This window comes from Equus przewalskii, chromosome 27 (genome assembly GCF_037783145.1).
Source record: "Equus przewalskii isolate Varuska chromosome 27, EquPr2, whole genome shotgun sequence".
In the NCBI taxonomy this organism is placed as follows: domain Eukaryota; kingdom Metazoa; phylum Chordata; class Mammalia; order Perissodactyla; family Equidae; genus Equus; species Equus przewalskii.
The window spans coordinates 37,293,170-37,310,982 of NC_091857.1; the positions used below are offsets into that span (position 1 = coordinate 37,293,170).

The window sequence follows — 17,813 nt, forward strand, 5'->3', positions numbered from 1 at the left end:
TCCCAGCCCAATGTCCCCAGCTCATCCTCCAACCCCTGCACAGGTCCCTCCTCCAGGGGGTGACCCCACTGCTAGTATGAGCACCCTAAGGCCCAAGGCTAGCTGGAGGAAGCTGTTTGCAGGGGATATGGGTGGAGCTGGGGCACGGAGCTGGCATGTCCCCCAGTGGGCACACGAGGCCTCTCTCCGTGTGCACAAAGCTGGAGGTGGAGAGCAAGCGCTAGAGTCTGAGGGCTCTGGCTTGGGACCTGGCCCTCCACGCTGCTGTGAGGGTGTATTTGTCAAAATGGGAGGATGAATGCATTTTATTTAACATTTTGTCCGCTTGATTTATAATCTTCAACAAGTTAGATGCCTGGCATGTAGGTCTCAATTTACACCCTTCCCTGGGGGGAAATGTCAGCAGTCTGAACACCAAGACACTCGCTCCACCCTCCTGAGAATCTCTTGGCGGAACTCCGTCTCCCGTGCCAGCCCTGGGCCTAACTCACGGACAGTTCTGGGCTGGGTCATTACAGCCCCGCTCCAGCCTGTTCCTCATGCTGCAGGGGTGATGTTTGGAAAAGGCACACACACACACCCTCCCCTTCTCATTGTTTTAGGATGGAAATAGGCCTGCCTCTCTAACCTCATCCTCTAGTCTCCACTGCTCTGGGTCCTCCAACCACCCCACCCCCACCCGGCTTCTCCCAGGTCCTTCCTCTGGGTTCCACAGGGCCTTTGCACAAGCCATCCTGTCCATCTGGAAAGTTCAGCTGATGCCTGGTTAACTCCCACTCAGCATATCGTGTCTTCTCCCGAGTCCTAGACTGGCTCAGATTCCTCTGTTTCAAGCTCGAGGGCATGTGGCCAGGTGTATCATCATGTTTACTGGGGCCTGCTGATTAATACCTGGCTCCTCCCCTCTGGGCCCCGTGAGAGCAGGGTTTCCTCTGCCCCTCCGCTGGCAGAGGCGGTGGTATGACCCTGCCCCACTCGCCCGTCCAGGTTCATGCTGACTATCACCCCCTCTCTGTTAGCAACACACTGGCCTTTTATTCTTCCACAACCTGAGCGCCTTCCTTCCTTCCTCAGACCCTCTGCAGTCCGGTTCCTCATCCTGGGATGTTCTGGCACTGATGCTCCATCAGCCTCACCTGCCTTCACCTCCTCCTGTTCAATGTCACCGCCTCACCGACATCTTCCCAGGTGACCCGTCTAAAACAGCACCGATCCCCTCCACCTGGACGCTACCCTGCCCTGGAGCCCCGCGGGAGGCTGGTGCTCGGTTACCTCTCTGCTGACACTCACCCTAAGACGCCTGGTGGTTCAGGTACTCGGCCCTCCAGAGCACTCCTGGGGTGCCTAGCGGTCCAGCAAGTGCTCCCTGAGTCAGAGGTTCCCGAACGTCCTCTGCACACAGCACCCTTAGCATCTCAGTGATGTTTCTGCAGCTTCCCTGGGCCCAGAGAAATGCCGGCAGTTTCGTTTACTTAGTTAGGATTGAACAACTTAAAAAGTATTTCTGGGAGACAGCCTGGCAATTCCTCAAAACGTTGAGCATAGAATTGCTGTATGATCTAGCAATTTCACTCCTGGGTATATCCCCCAAAGAGCTGAAAACAGGAATTCAAGCAAAAACTTATACATAAACGTTCACAGCAGCATTGTTCGCAATAGCAAAAGGCTGAAACAGCCCAAGCGACCATTGATGGACAACTGGGTAAGCAGAAGGTAGGCTGTCCACACGGGGGAATATTATTCAGCCATAAAAAGGAATGGAGTGCTGACTCATGCTACAACGTGGAGGACACCAGAAGACGCTATGCCAAGTGAAAGAAGCCAGACACAAGATGCCAGTTATTATAGGAGTTCATTTATATGGAATTTCCAGAATAGGCAAAACCACAGAGACAGAAAGCAGATGAGTGATTGCCAAGGGCTGGGGGGGAGGGGAGAATATGGAGCAGCTTCTTAATGGGTGTGGGGTTTCGTTTTGGGGTGATGACGATGTTTTGGAACTAGACAGTCATTGTGGTTGAACACCACTGTGAATGTACTAAATGCCACTGAACTGTACACTTAAAAATGGTCAAGATGATCAATTTTATATTACGCATATTTTACCCCGATAAAAAAGGTTAACTTTATGTGATGTGAATTTCACTTCAATTTTTTTAAAATTTATATTCTAACAACTTAATAGCATTTTTTAAAGAAACGATCCACACAAATTGAAGAAAAAAATTTCTTTCATTCTTAAGTAAGCACAGTTATGCCTTAAGTAAGCATAGTTGTGCCTGTTGGGCACTGCACAACTCCTCAAACCTGGGAATCATTGGCCCCTGCTCCCCTTGTTTCTTGTCCCACACTGATTTTCACACAGTAATTGCTTTTGATGACAGCAGCCGCCAAAAGCCCAGCTTTGCCAAGATATGACATCATCGAAAGGAATGTAGCACAATCTAATGTTGAAAGGGTGAATTACATGGAGTTAGTTCACATGGTTTCTGATAGATTTTGCTGGTTCTCTCCCAAATTTAAAACATCCGGCTGCACCCCTGTGAGTTCTCGGCGCTGCTCCGGGGCACCACGGCACAGCCTGGGGCCCCGGGTCATAAGTATATGCTAAGTTAAGTTGACTGTAAAGTTAACACTTAAATGCGTCTTAAGATGTCCATCCTTTGTTTCTTCTTCCTCTCTCTTTTTATTTGTAATTAACTTTTCCTTCCAAACCTCTGGCCTATTTCTTCCAAAAAAGTGCCCACTTCTGGAAGAAATATTGTACACCCTGGAGGATTTCTTTGCACTCACACCCACTCCTGCTAGAGGTGGCAGGAGTTTGACACGTGCCGGCTGGTTCGCATCACCAGACGCATCAAGAAATGCAATGAGCCTGGAATTTTAAAATCGTGACACCAGCAAAAGGCAACTTTGTCCTGTTGCTCTGAAGTCAGAAGAAAGAGGCGACAGACCAATTATGGTCTGTCCAAAGGGACCAACTATGGGTCCCGTCCTTGAAAATGTTACAGAGCTTGATGGGAAGTGTAGGCGCCTTAAAACCTCTGTCTAGTACTGTACCAACTTCATGCCAATGCGTGTTGATGACGATACCAACTGAGGAAGTGTGAAGCTCTAAAACCTTGAAAACCAGCTTTCCTTCTTTTGAGAGCAAGATAGAAAGAAGAACAGGACCTATTTTCTGGACCTGCGATGTCAGTGTCACTGACCAGGGTCCAGGGGCCCCTGTTTGTTTATGTAAAAGGAATTTGAAGTTAGGAACAGTTAGTGAAAACAGTGAGTGGTGAGCACCTTAGAGCTTTAGAATAACCTGGGGCAGGGGGGTGAGTTAGGGGCCTCTGATCCTGAAAAACCATTTTATTTTCCACGGTGGGCGTGGGCCTGGAGCCCGCAGCTGAAGATGAAGTTGGAATGACCAGCATCAGATCTCGCACCGTTAATGGCGGTCTTAGTGACAAAGCAGGCTCTGGACCCATCTTGTCTACGGCTGGGGACGAGGCCCAGAGAGGTCCAGAAACAGCCAAGCCGTCCCTTCCGGAACCTGGATGCCTATTTCGGGAAGTTTCCTGAAAGCAGGTCAGCAGAGCCCAGGGACAGAGCGGTTCAGGGAGCAGAAAGTGACCGGCAGCCCCTGGTGTATTTTTACGAGACGTGGGGGAAGATCTGACCAGTTAACTTGCCCACTGGGGACAGCTCGTTGGCCTCCCTTGTCTGGAGCTCACAGCTGGCACAGACGGCATGCCCCCCGCCCTGCGAGCTCTGGATGACAAACCAGGCAGAACCACAGGAAAGGGCCCAGCTGGCAGGGCCTGCGCTTGGGACCCAAGCCTGTCCTCGGGGATGGGGCCCCTGGGGGGTGGGGCCAGGGCCAGTGAACAGGGCACAGACGTTGGGCAATGCTTGCTGCAGCCGGCCCCACAGACTCACCCAGGGAGAGAGGGCTGCCAAAATGGTCAAAATGTTCCACCACCTCCTCAAGGGAAGCGTTTGATGTTTTGTCAGCATCGTCTTAAAGCCCTTGAGTTGACTGCGGCGTCTTCACAGCTGTTTCAAGAGTCTTGGCAGTTCAAATGGCAGACAATTCTGCAAGGATCAGAGGACAGAGGTGAGGAAAGCGGCCGCATCAAGTGGATGGTGGAAACCCTGGGACTCCTCGCCTCCCCCGGGAGTGGCTGGGGGCGGGGAACTTGGGGGCTGTGCACCCGCAGGACCTGGTGAGACTCACTGTTACGGGCTGAATTGGGCACCCCTCCCCAAAAGATACGTTGCAGTCCTAACTCCCAGTATCTGTGAACGCAACCTTATTTGGAAATAGGTCTGTGCAGATGATGGAGTTAAGATGAGGTCATGAGGATGGGCTCTAATCCAATGTGACTGTGTCCTTAGAAAGAGGGAAAAATTGGACAGACACGTATGTGCAGAGGGAGACGATGTGAAGACACGTCTTGTACACGACACGATGTGCACAGGGAGAAGACGGCCATGTGGCCGGAGTGATGCATCTATGAAGCATGGAGCACGGTGGATGGCTGGCAAACACCAGGAGCTGGAAGAGGCAGGGAGGACCCTCCAGAGCTGGGAAAGGATGAATTCCTGTGGTTTGAAGCCGCCCAGTTAGTAGGATGTTGATATGGCAGCTCCAGGAAACTAATATACCCACTTAGATCAATATCTTTGTCACATTTACAGGGATCCTTATTTTGTCCCAAAACAAGAGACACTGAATTTCTCGGTGTCCACTCTGGGCCTATGACTGTAGCTGGTTAATAAGCTCATCTGGGGGAGGAGGGTCTATGATAATTAATTTTATGTGACAACTTGGCTGGGCCACATGGTGCCCAGATATTTGGTTAAACTTTCAGAGCGTTCTGTGAGGGTTTGTTGTTGTTTTTTGGGGTTTTTTTTTTTTGCTGAGGAAGATTAGCCCTGAGCTAATATCTGTTGCCAATCTTCCTCTTTCTTGCTAAGGAAGATTTTCCCTGAGCTAACATCCGCTGCCAATCTTCCTTTTTTTGTATGTGAGCTTCCACCACAGCATGGCCACTGACAGACAAATGGTGTTGGTCCACTCGTGGGAACCGAACCTGGACATCCGAAGCAGAGCACACCAAACTTAACCACTAGGCCACCAGGACTGGCTCCATGAGGGTGTTTTTAGACGAGATTAACATTCAAATCAGTAGACTGAGTAAAGCAGATTACTCTCCCTAATGTGGGTGAGCCTTGTCCAATCAGTTGAAGGCATAAAAAGAAGTAAGAGAGAACTCCTGCCTGATGGCCTTTGAACTGAAACATGGGCTTTTTGTGGGTCTTGAGCCTCCCATTCTGCAGACTGGAACTAGACCATTGGCCCTCCTGGGTCTTCAGCTTGTCAGTTCACCCTGCACGTCTTGGGACTTGTCAGACTCCAAAATCGTGTGAGCTAATTCCTTATAATAAATATATTTTTCTATCTTCTATCTGTCTACCCATCTGTCTATCTACCTGTCTGTCTATATCATCTACCTATCATCTGTCTGTATCTATGTCTGTCTATATATTATCTGTCTGTCTATCATCTATCTATCTATCTATCTGTCTATCTGTCTATCTATCTAATTTCCTCTTGGTTCTGTTTCTCTGGAGAACCCTCACTAATACCGGGCCTTAAAGCTTTCCTGTTTCCTTTTAACCCTATTTTCTAAAGCCAGGCAGTCTTTTTCTTGGCAAAACTGGTAGACTCACACCTTTGCAGGCTGTTTCATTTTTTAAAAGAGTTATTTCTAAGCCACAACCATGAAGCCTGATGCTGCTGTTTGAGGTCAGTAAAAAGAATTGTCAGGGCGAGAGCCCTCACCTGTCCGGACAGGTCCTCCCACAAAAAGGAGCAGAGAAATGAGGTGCTCTTTCTGGAGCTGAACCGGCTGTATTAAAATGATCTCAAAACGGGGCGTCCGCAGGTTGGCTGCCCCCCTCCCCCGCCCCGTTCTGATCCGGCCTTCCTCTTGCTGCCTCCTCCCTCTCTCCCAGAGGGAGTCCTACCTGCCCAGGGGCTGTCTGCGAGCCCCATATGCATGTCGCTCTGCCAGCGGGGTCTCTCCCATCGCTGTTCTGGATCAGACCTCGCCAGCCAAGACGCTTCTCCACAAGGCGTCTATTTGGAAAGGAATCTCCCCGGTACTACTTCTCACACTCGCCCGGTGGCTCTGCCAAATTCTCAAGGGAGCCTTTCCACGAGGGGACCCTCTGCCACCTGCGGGCCGAGCGTGGGAACTGCAGCCGTGGCTGCTGGGAAGTCGAGAGCACCCAGGGATGAGCCTACCAGACCCCCACCCTGAAGGTCACTCATCCACTTAACATATGTTTCTGGTGCACCTGCCTTGTGCCAGGCGCTGCTGTGGGCACAGGTGGCCATGGCCGGCTCTGCCCCCTGCGTCCCTCAGTGAAATCCCGGGGACCCAGCCTGATGGAAGCAAGCAGCACTGCTCAGCAGCCTGGGCCACCCCTCCACCTCCCCCAGCAGGTGACCTGGGCCCTCTTGCCTCAGTTTCTCCCTCTGTAGAATGAGGAAGGTGAGACTAAGGTTCCCCACTTCACAGAATTGTTGTGGGGATCGAATGAATGAATGTGTCCTCAGAACAGCATCCTCCCGTCTGTGCCCTGCGCCAGTGTCGGCTCTGCCCGCCTGTCTTCTTCCAGTCTGGGCTGCTGTCACCGGCTCTCAGGTGTGCACTGAAAATGTCTAACCTACCGTTAATCCCGTCTGGCGTATTCTCCCATTGATGTGGACAAATATAACGCATCAAATTATATTCAATGAAAGAGCAAGTTGTAGGCGTTTACCTAATGAGACCGATTTCTGTTAAAATATTATACAATCTGTAAAAGTAAAAGATCAGAAGCAACCCCAATTCGCGTTGGTGGGGCACTGGGTGGATTATCATGACTCATCCATGTGGAGGAGTACTATGCAGTCATGAAAAGGGAGAAGGATGATCTCTACACACGGCTCTGGAGAGATCACAGAGATCTCTGTGAAGAGAGCAAGGTGGAAGAGAGTGTGAAGTGAATGTTACCGTTTATCCAAGACAGACAGGTGACAGGAAGGCAGCTGCCTATCTATCCGCCATGTCTATGTATCTATCTATCAACTATTTATCTATCATAATTTGTCAATCAACTATCAACTATTTATCTATCGACTATCTACTATCTCTCTCTCTCTCTATCTAAACTGCTTCTATCTTGAAACTAAGCAGTGGGAGAATACTCCGAAAGTATTTCTGAAGGACCTCTAAGCGGAGGGAGAGCGGAAGGCCCACTGGGATGGAAACGCAACTTCTCTGCGTGTGCCTTGTTTTATGCTCTGACTGGGGAACGACGCAAACGTTTCACAGACCTATGAAACCAATGAGCCTTAAAAAAGCAATCCCTAAATATAAAAAAGAAAATAGGACAGACAGACCAAATGGGCATCTACTGAGTGGCCTGACCAACCAGAGGTGGGCTATTCCAAGTGACTTTAACGTGTGGAAATTTGGAAATCCTCCTAGTGGGAAATACCCCAAGGTCAAAAAGAACTACAAGAAAGGAAGAAAAATCATAGACCTTTTCCAATAATCGCGCAGTGGGCATCGTTGTTCAGAGGCTGGTGTGTGTGTTGAGGGATAAAGGAAATGTGATGTTCAGGTTCTGTCGTCACCTGTGTCCTGGGGTATGAGAGAATGGAAGTTAAGGAGCTCTGAATCTGAAAGGGAGATAGGAGCACAGAATAACCAGCAACGCTAATAAGCTCTGATAATGCAGGCACGCTGGAAGTCGCGCTGGTTCTCCCCCGCAAGGTGAAGACGTATTTAGGGGGCTCGCTCCTCCAGACAGCGATGCTCTTTCTTCCTCCTCTGCCCTGCCTGTCCACTAATTTTATATAAACACTAAGCTCCCATTTCTACCCAAGTGCGATGCATCGTACTGAATGCAGTGAGCCTTTAGGCTATTCTAAGAACAAAAGATAAACTGTATTATTCAAGTTTACTTATAGTTTCTTAAAAGGCCACCCCCCTCCCTAGCTGATTAGTTACTTCTATCCGTAAGCAATAGTGAGATTATCATGAGTTTTCATTTTTTACTCTTAATTTTACAAGTCAGTAACACGTATTTCCTTTTCTGTAATAATCTATCATTTACAAGGTATAAATCAACAGTAGGTCCGAGTTATACACGCAACTAATAATTCTGCAGAAATCAGGGTTTTCATGTTCTCTGTAACTGGTTCCAGTTCTGACTCCTCTTCTGAAGGTCTGGAAGGGTCGTGCAGAGCTGTCACATACACACTGTCCTAGCAGAGGCGTCGTGGGCGCTCCCGGGTGCTGACTTACGGAGGCGTCCGCGGTTTCAAAGCTCGAGGGATCTCCCATGAAAGTGACTTTAATTAACGTAATCTGTAAATTATTTCCAAACACACCTCTGCTTTGTGACTCCTCATTTCATTTGTAATTTAAAGCTTAAACAAACGATATGTTATTTAAACACATTTTTAATTTGTTGAATGAAAAGTTAATATTATTAAAGATACGGCTCAAATGTAAGACCTATTTAGTGGGAAGCTGGAAAAGATCAAAGGTAGGACTGCAGAATACGTGAAAAGTTTACTAATTTTTATAAAACTCTATCCTTATATGGCCTTCCCTCCTAAGGTGTGAGGTGCTTTTCTTTACCGTGTGTTTGCGCACGTGTGTGTGCACGTGCGTGCGTGTGCGTGAACCTGAACCAGACTCTCCTGCTGAGCTGCACCAGAGCCCCCTCCCCAGAGCACTGTCACCAGAACCACCCCCACCCCCACCGCCCACCACAGAGAAGAGCCGCTCTGTCTACACCGGGGCATTTGGGGGCCCTCTGTGGAAGTGACCCGCGACGCTGACGGGTCCACCAGCCCTACCCAACCCCAAAGAGCCTTCAGGATTAGCGGGGATTGGGGAAAGGCTCCAGGATGAGAAAACACAGAAAACAATCAGAAAATGGGAACAAAGAAAAAACAGAGACAGTTGAGAGACGAGGCGGGTGGGTACTTAAAACGAAAGACCTGTGTGTCATCTCAGAGGAACAAGATGTTGCACCAATGACATTGGGTCAGAACAGGCGACAGAAAGAGGACTGGGAACCAGAAAGAACTCTTGGAAACTAACACATGATGGTCAAAACTAAACATTTTAAAAAGCCAAGGAAATCCTCCAGAGATTGCAACAAAAGGAAAAGAGAGAAAACATTGAAGGAAAAAGTAAAGTAGATCCACGGAAGAAGCCCAACATCCGACTAGCAGGAATTCCAGAAAGGGAGAGGAGAGAAGGTGATAGGGTGCGAATCATCCAAGAAAGCGTGCAAGGAGTTTCCCAGGACTGACCGAGGACCCGAGCCTTCGGTACCCACGGCATGTGCATCACGTGGATAGAAGTGAAAATGTGTAAGAGAAGGGAAACAGCGACGAGAAGGCCACATAGCATCCTCATCTTCTCACACCCTCACCTCCCGCTGCCATGGGTGTACTCACCTGAAGGCATCCCATAATAGGATGCCATTTCTCTTGGGTAAATACCAGCTGTGGAATTGCTAAATTGTGGGGGAGATGCATGCTCAACTTTAAAAGATACTGATGAAGAGCTCTCCAAGGGAGCTAACCATTTTGATCTCCCACTAATGCTTGCTCCCTCCCTCTCTCTCTATACACACACGCACACACACGTACACATATATACATACGTGCACACACATGCACATCACACACAAACGCGTATACATATATGCACATACATATGCACATGCACATATATACATACATAGTCATATACACACGTATATGTGCATATACACACATATTATTTTATATATATACATACATATATGTATGTCTCAACAAAATTAATAGACTTTTTTTAGAGCAGTTTTAGGTTTACACACAGAAAGCAAAAATTCTCGTGTACCCCTTCTCCCCCTGCAACCGCCCCCCAATAACTTCCCCGATTATTGACACTATTATCAGTGTGGCACTTTGTTACAATTTGTGAACCAATAATGATAAATTACTGTTAACTAATCATTTTCAATTAACATTCACATTGAGGAGACTAACATTAGCAGTTAAGCTCATTAAACATTTAAAATATGTGGGTGATTATTTTAAAAGCCTCCCATTTTTCCAGTTTCTCATCACTTTTTAAGTGCTTTTGCTTTCCATGGAAATGACTTTTTCTGCGCCCAGCTGGTGTGCGCGGACCGTCAAGCGGTGGGCAGACAGGGCGGAGGCCGGTGCGTGAGAAGGGAGCCTGCTCTTCCCTGGGTAAATATTGACAGGCAGGCGCCTGGGGGAGCCGCCCCCGCCGGGCAGCTGGTCCCTGAGAGCACGAGGCGCCTAGGTGTAGAGCTCACGAGGGGTGACCTGCTCTCATGCCAAAGGATTCTGTAAGCTCCACTTGGACAGTGTTTTGAACCTATTACATAAAAAGTCAGCCACTTACTCTTCTCCAAGATGGTGAAAGAACTGGTATTACACTGAAGTCTACAACACCCACCACATGTCTGTGGTCCGGACTTACCACTGGCATGCCCTGATTAACACCCAACCTCAGTGACTTTGCCTAACTGTCTTCCAATTTGTCTGACTCTTACCTGTTATCACAGACACCAAGATTGGAGGGACGTTACTCTCAGGGACGAGACATTTATGCAAACCATGGTGCACAGTGGACAGCTTGTGTGGCTAACCAGAAAGAAATCGGTAGAAACATTAAAACAATATGGTTTTTCTGATTCAAGATTTTAACTCTTCAATTTGCAAAACAAAATAAAAGCCTCTTCAGGCAACTGCCAAGATATTTGTATTACTTATTAAAAGCATAATTTAGGGGGCCAGCCCAGAGGCATATTGGTTAAGTTCATGTGCTCTGCTTCGGTGGCCCAGGGTTCGCAGGTTCAGATCCTGGGCACGGACCTAGCACTGCTTGTCAAGCCACACTGTGGCAGCATCCCACATAAAGTGGAGGAAGATGGCACAGATGTTAGCTCAGGGCCAGTCTTCCTCACACATACACACAAACACAAAGCATAATTTAGTATCAAAGATTTTTAAATATTGTCAACTGTCTTGAATAAATTTATGTTTGTCTCCCACAAACCCTGACTACTTGCAGGGTACTTATGGCATGGTTTTTTTCTTCTTCTTCTTCATTTTTTGTGAGGAAGATTGGCCCTGAGCTAACATCTGCAGTTTTCCTCTATTTTGTATGTGGGACGCTGCCACAGCATGGCTTGATGAGCCGTGCATAGATCTGCGCCCAGGATCCAAACCTGTGAACTCTGGGCCGCCAAAGTAGAGAGTACGAACTTAACCACTACGCCGCACCAATGGGCAGGCCCCACTTCTGGCATGCTTTAAAGCAGTAGTTTAAAATATTTTAGCCTACAATCCGAATGGGCCTATATTTCCAGGATGATCTCTGGAACAATATTCCGGGGTGGGCATAGTGGCCCCTCCGTGCTGGCTTCCTGTTCCCTTCCTTGCACTGGCAGGGTAAGGCCCGAAGCAGGAGGGAAATACCAGCTGGCAGGGGCTCTCCCTGGTGCCTCAGGGGTACAGAGAGGATGGAGTGCCCCACACACTACAGGCAGGCACAAGAAAATGCAAATAGCCATGGGTCAGAGGAAGAAATGGAGAGAAATAGTCATTGTTGTGAAAACCACACATTGCTCTGTGCTAAACTATTCAGCACAAATCATGGGATGTGTGCCAACGAATGAAAACCACCTTAAAAACCCTCATTACAAGGAAATTCAGAATATAAAGAGTCAATGTTTCTTTTTTAAAGATGAATTCTTCACTTTCTTAGGGATTTGTCTTAGGTTTTCCTTCCTTGGCTTTGGTAAACGCTAATTAATCAAATTATAAAATTTGACTTATTCATACCTTTTTTGGAATAGACTATTACATTAGAAAGTGACATATCTTTTTGTATTTAAGTCTCAAAATCTCCATAAAGTGTTCTGTGCTTATAGGGAAAGCAGAAAGAACTCTCGTCTTACTGTGCATTCTAACCTGGCTCCCCGGAATTCTCTTACTGGCAAAGTGTTTGCTGCTGCACTGATAAACACGTGCTCCAAAGTGAAACATAAAACTCATCAGTAAAGTATGGTTTAGTGAAAAATTCTTAAAGCATGTCTCTCATAGTTTTCCCTGAAAATCGACATGAGATGAAAGTAGACATCAGTGAGGCCCACGTGCAAACCGAAGGGTTGAGCACAGGAAGAAATAATTTAAATAAAATTAAATTGTAATAAAAAATTTAAAGATAAAATCGCAATAATGATCAGCAAATTTAAATATTTCAGGAGACCTGTGAATGTGTGTGTGCGAAGGTGTAGAAGAAAATATTGTCTTATTTCAATTGACATTTCCTATGAGAAAAGCTCCCTATGAACAGGGCCTCAAATTTTGAAAGCAGAACTGAGCCAGGAGCAGCTTTTACTATGGGACATGAGAGCCCAGGCATATACTGCCCGATCTTAAAATGTACTACACCTGCATTCTTACCATTTAGCAATGGACAACTCAAGGACATTCTGGCTCATCCTAATCCAATAGAGATATTTGGGACCCAGGTGGTTTATAAGCTTATGAGGCAAGGGCCTCAGGCTCCCCACATCAGCACAAAATGAAGAAGGTTTCTAAGAGTTAATGCTGCAGGAAAATAGTGCTAAATTCTTTTCTCGTTATTGTATCAACAGCCCCATTGCCCTGATTCCTTGTATAATCAGACACTACCCCAAATTTGTCAGCACAAGAGAAGTTTGTGTCACCCATAGGTCACCCAAAGTTATGATAAGATGTGAAGACAAACACCCTTAGAGACACATTAGGTTTTTGGTAAAATGTCTTTCCTTATCCTTATAGCCAGAAAAAGATCTTTAATAACATAAAGACATCAAGGAATTTTTAAGCTAGGATGAAGCTGTCCATTGGATGGCTATCCAAATGTAAACACATCCGACTGCTAAATTAAAAAAAGATCTATCCGTTTAAATGAATTAAAAACCAGAACTATAGAAAAATACACTATTCTCTTTAAAAAATCCTAAACCTTTCTAAAACCTCCAATTTCTGAACTTCCATTTTTTCCCCAAGTCTTAACAATAAGTAATGCACTTTTAAAACTTTTCTTAAAAGAACTTCAAATCGAAATACACTTAACTGGAAAAACCCATTCCTACCAGGTTGCACACAGTGTGTTTTAACAGTGGCAGCCAGGAGGAAGCCGGGCTGTGAGTTCAGCCTCCGAGAGCGTTTGCGTGGATTCTGAGCCCATTTGATGTCAGCATGAACGTCCACAGTCTGAGACCTCATTGTATAACAATGACACAATGACGCTGATGTCACAGTCTTGTCACTTCAGTCCAACTCTAAAAGAAGTCATTAAAGACCTATTAAACTGCCAAGATTAATTGAGGGGTTATCTGCCGATCTGTCCAGAACAGTTGTCTGTCCTGTATACCCAGTCATCCCCTAACTTCAGATTCAAAAGGAAGTCCCAATTTAAAGCATATTACGATGGTTCAAGAACCTTCAACACGTCATACTTTCAATGTCCTCGTTAAATCCGACCACAGAAAAAAATTTCTTGCAAGAGTGTTTTATTTATTACAAGAAAAGAAAATGGCAATTGACACACTGTGTTCTGGAATCCATTGTTTCACAAAGATCAAAACCTTATATTTTTGGAAAACATTCCTGAGCAAGAAGGACAGGCCAGAACGGTTTCCAAGGGTGTGTCCTGAGCGCTCCCTCAGTCGGTGCCTACTGTTTTACCTGGCTCGCACCCTAAATGATGCCCTGAAGGCATATCCTTGTGGATTATAAAAAGAGCTCCTTTAACTGGGTCTTGTGATAAAAGCAACATTACTTTTTGCAAGACATTCTAAAAATGAAAGGTTATTAACTTAACATTTACGGCTTTTGTCTAGTGGAGGATTCTATTTACATCAACTTCAGAAGGTAAAAAACACCAAGCATTGATGCAAGAGAGTCTGCTGCCAGCTACAGAATCCTGAGCTTCGTTTCGCGTCTAGTCATGATGGGACCGTAATGAACTGAAATTGTCACTACCGCTACCTGCTCTTTCAAAGAACAGGAAAAGACTAAGAACGACTTCAGCACTGGGGCACCCAGGCTCTCAATAGGTGCGACCCAGTTTAATATTTAAAGTTTGTAAAATACATTCAGATTTGATGTAACCACCAGGCTCTGGATGCTGGAGAGATTCCAAATTTAAATTCCCTTGGAAAACTGACCATCGAAGAAATGAAGTTCAAAGTTTCTATGGAGTAACGTGCTTAGAAAATAAAGCCACAAAATGTACAGTAATGAACTGTTCTTGCGCAAGAACAAGAGATGGAGCTCAGATTGCATACAAATGGGCATATTATTCATGCGCATTAAAAAACAGAAGCAATAGTGAGCAGCGAGTGGCTTTCCCCTTAGCCTTGTCATTGCATTTTTGTTAAGAAGTCTGTAAGAACTCTATTTTGGAGCATTGCTCTTGGTATAGGATCCTCCAGGGGAACGTGCGCTCTCCCCTGAGCTTCTCTTCAATTGCCCCTACATAGATCCCGCCACCACCACGGCTTAAACATGTCCGTTTTTCTTCATCAGTTCACAGGAAATTGGTTCAGACACTCCCAGGAAAGGGAGGGATTTAGAAAGGTTATCATCTCAGTGACATTTGTCAAACATTATTGCCAAAGACAGAACAAAACTTAAGTCATGTTTAATTGGCAAAAAACGACTCGGGGTTTCTAAGTGATTGGACCTAAATCACTCATACAACCCAAGTCAGAAAGACCCTCAGGTAGAGGACACGAAATAATACTTTAGGGTTTTTTTTTTTTAAAAGATTTTATTTTTTCCTTTTTCTCCCCAAAGCCCCCTGGTACATAGTTGTATATTCTCCATTGTGGGTCCTTCTAGTTGTGGCATGTGGGACGCTGCCTCAGCTTGGCTTGATGAGCGGTGCCATGTCTGCGCCCAGGATTCGAACCAATGAAACACTGGGCTGCCTGCAGCGGAGCGCGCAAACTTAACCACTCGGCCATGGGGCCAGCCCCTACTTTAGGGTTTATGATCAATATTTGGAACCCTCGAAGGTTCAGAGGAGAGCCGGAGAGGAGAAAGCGTCTGGAGAGAATGCTGAAGGACTGCAGCACGTTAAGGAGTCGGTTTGTGGGTTTGAGAAGTGAAAGGTTATTAGACACACGCCTGTGATCAGCTCTTCTTCATCTTTACCTCCAACAGAAAAAAAGAGGATACCCTCCATGATCCCACACGACGGGTTTTTTTGGATAGGAACACAGGCGATGGTGTGAAGTTGAGAAATCTCTTTCACTTTCTTCATTAAGAATAAAACGAATCGTGTCTGGGGCGGTCTAGCCGTGTTTCTGTTCTTGGTTTGAAAGAAGGGTGGCACATTGCAGCTGAGGGCTGTAAAACTTGAGTTGGTCCCAAGTGGAGGGAAAAAAACGTTCGGCTCAGCTCTGAGTCACGGGAGCCAGGGATGGGCTGCGCACCGGGAAGAAGTTCCCACGCGATTTGCACGGCAAGCCGGAGGTGGCCGTCAGCCCTGAAGAGTCAGGAGTCTGACTGCGGCTGGTGACTAAGCAGTTAAAATACTTAGGCTTTGAGTCCACCTGAAGGCAGGTGTGGGGCGGGGGGTTAATTACAGCCAGAGTGGGAAAGCTCGCCGGCGGGAGCCATGGACGACAGGCAGTTAGCAGCCAGTAAACTCATTTAATTTTTCCTTGTTGCCTTTTAAATTAAAAAGGGGGAAAACATAGGTCTCCAGTTAAAGAAAAAAAAAAAGTTTCTGTATTATTGGGTGCCTCACTCAGACAGTGGTTATTTCGGGAACATTCTGACGAATCCTGGTGGGATGCTGTTAATCAGGAGCCTAAGAATGTCACCTTAGGGTGGGATTTCTACACCAACATCGTTCTTTTCTTAAAAGGAATTATTTGGCCCAAGTAGGGGACTAGCAGATGCTCAAAATTCACGGTTTCTCCAAAAGTACTGACACTGTTCTAAATACCAGAGAGGAAACTCAATTCTACAGACATGGTATTACAGACTCATTAAGACAAACTCTAATGATCACGTTTTGTCACCGGCAATAAGGTCAACCTTTTTTTGTTTTTTTTGAGGAAGATTAGCCCTGAGCTAACATCTGCTGCCAATCCTCCTCTTTTTGCTGAGGAAGACTGGCCCTGAGCTAACATCCATGCCCATCTTCCTCTACTTTATATGTGGGTCGCCTACCACAGCATGGCTTGATGAGCGGTGCCATGTCCACAGCTGGGATCTGAACCGACAAACCCTGGCCACCGAAGCAGAAGGTGTGAACTTAACCGCTGCACCACGGGGCAGGCCCGAGGTCTTCCCTTTTGACAAGAAACCCCAACCATCTCACAAGGGCATGACAGCCATCTCTGGGGGTCATTGGAGTGATTAACCGAGCTAATGTTGGTGGAGCTCCTGCCCAAGCAAGAGTCAGTACATCAGACTATCACTGGTCTCGTCCTAAACTCACAGGTTGGCTATTTAAGTACAACTCGTTTCAGTGATATATTTTCTCTCATGCTTACAAGACGTACATAAAAACTGAAAACCTAGCAACATGTATTTCAGCTCTCAGTTTCTAAGGAACTAGATCAATCAATGTCCAACCTACCAGAAGGATAACCATCTGCAGTAAGAGATCTTTGCTTGAGATACTAAGATACTGAGAACAAGAGGCAGGGGTATTTTTTTCACAATGGTGTTTATTGGAAATTTCCCCTGTTCTTTTATCTCATCCATCAGGACTCTCTAATAGATTGCTATAGGGCGGGTACTAGAAAGTTCTGTAGGAACAATTGGGATGTGTGGGGGCAGCCTAGGGAATATGACTTTTGAAAACCGACTGGGGTACATTTATATTTCACCAGCTTCTGTGTTTGAACACTGCTATGGACCTCAGAGTCTTCAAAAATGGACCACAATTTAGACGCACACGATTGTGTCAAATAAATGTCTTTTTTATTTGCCATTTCCGTTGTGTGATCATTCAACACAATGAAGATCACTTTTCATAAAGAAAGAACCATTTTCTACTGAACGGTCACCTCCCTTAATCATTAGATAGTGCGAATAATCAAAAGGCTTGAATGATCGTGTTTTACCATTTGCTAACAAGGGACAAAAATTATAACAATAAACAAAGTCGAAGAATTAATTAATAATCTTATTAATAAGATTGACTCATTGGAGATCAGGATTTCCAAGAGTCTCGTGAAGACTTAGAAATTTCAAGTGATAATTCCAGCTGGGTAAAATAAACTCAGGGTTTTTTTGGTCGTTTGGTGGCCAAGGAAGTATGTTTTCCCCCAAGACTTAGGAAAAACGTGGTTGAAAATGAAGGCGTTGGAGTCCTCTCTCTCCATGAGCCATCTGAGTTGGCCAAATTCTTTTTCTTATTTCCTGAACCCATGTATCAGATTTTAAGTTTTGCTCTCAGAATACAGCATGAATAATTTTTGCCACCTCTGCACCTTATGATACCAGTTACATGGAAAATCCAAACCACACTGGAAACAACTAAAAGTTGGTTATCAGGTGGTTCCACAATTTCTGCCCAGATAAATTCGTATACTGACCTGACAATCCAGTCATCGCGCTCCTGGGCACTTATGCCAGAGAAGTGAAAACTTATGTACACAAAAATATTGTACACCAATGTTTTTATTCGTAATTGCCCCAAACTGGA

General features: G+C 46.0%; 1 long non-coding RNA gene across 1 annotated transcript; it reads right to left on the reverse strand.

Moving 5' to 3' along the window:
• Positions 1-1,835: 1,835 nt before the first annotated feature.
• On the reverse strand, positions 1,836-6,201 carry LOC139079965 (uncharacterized). Its single transcript, XR_011534025.1, has 3 exons — positions 6,022-6,201; positions 3,928-4,083; positions 1,836-3,566 (listed from the first exon to the last, which is right to left on the reverse strand). It is a non-coding gene; the product is annotated as an uncharacterized lncRNA (long non-coding RNA).
• Positions 6,202-17,813: the final 11,612 nt, after the last annotated feature.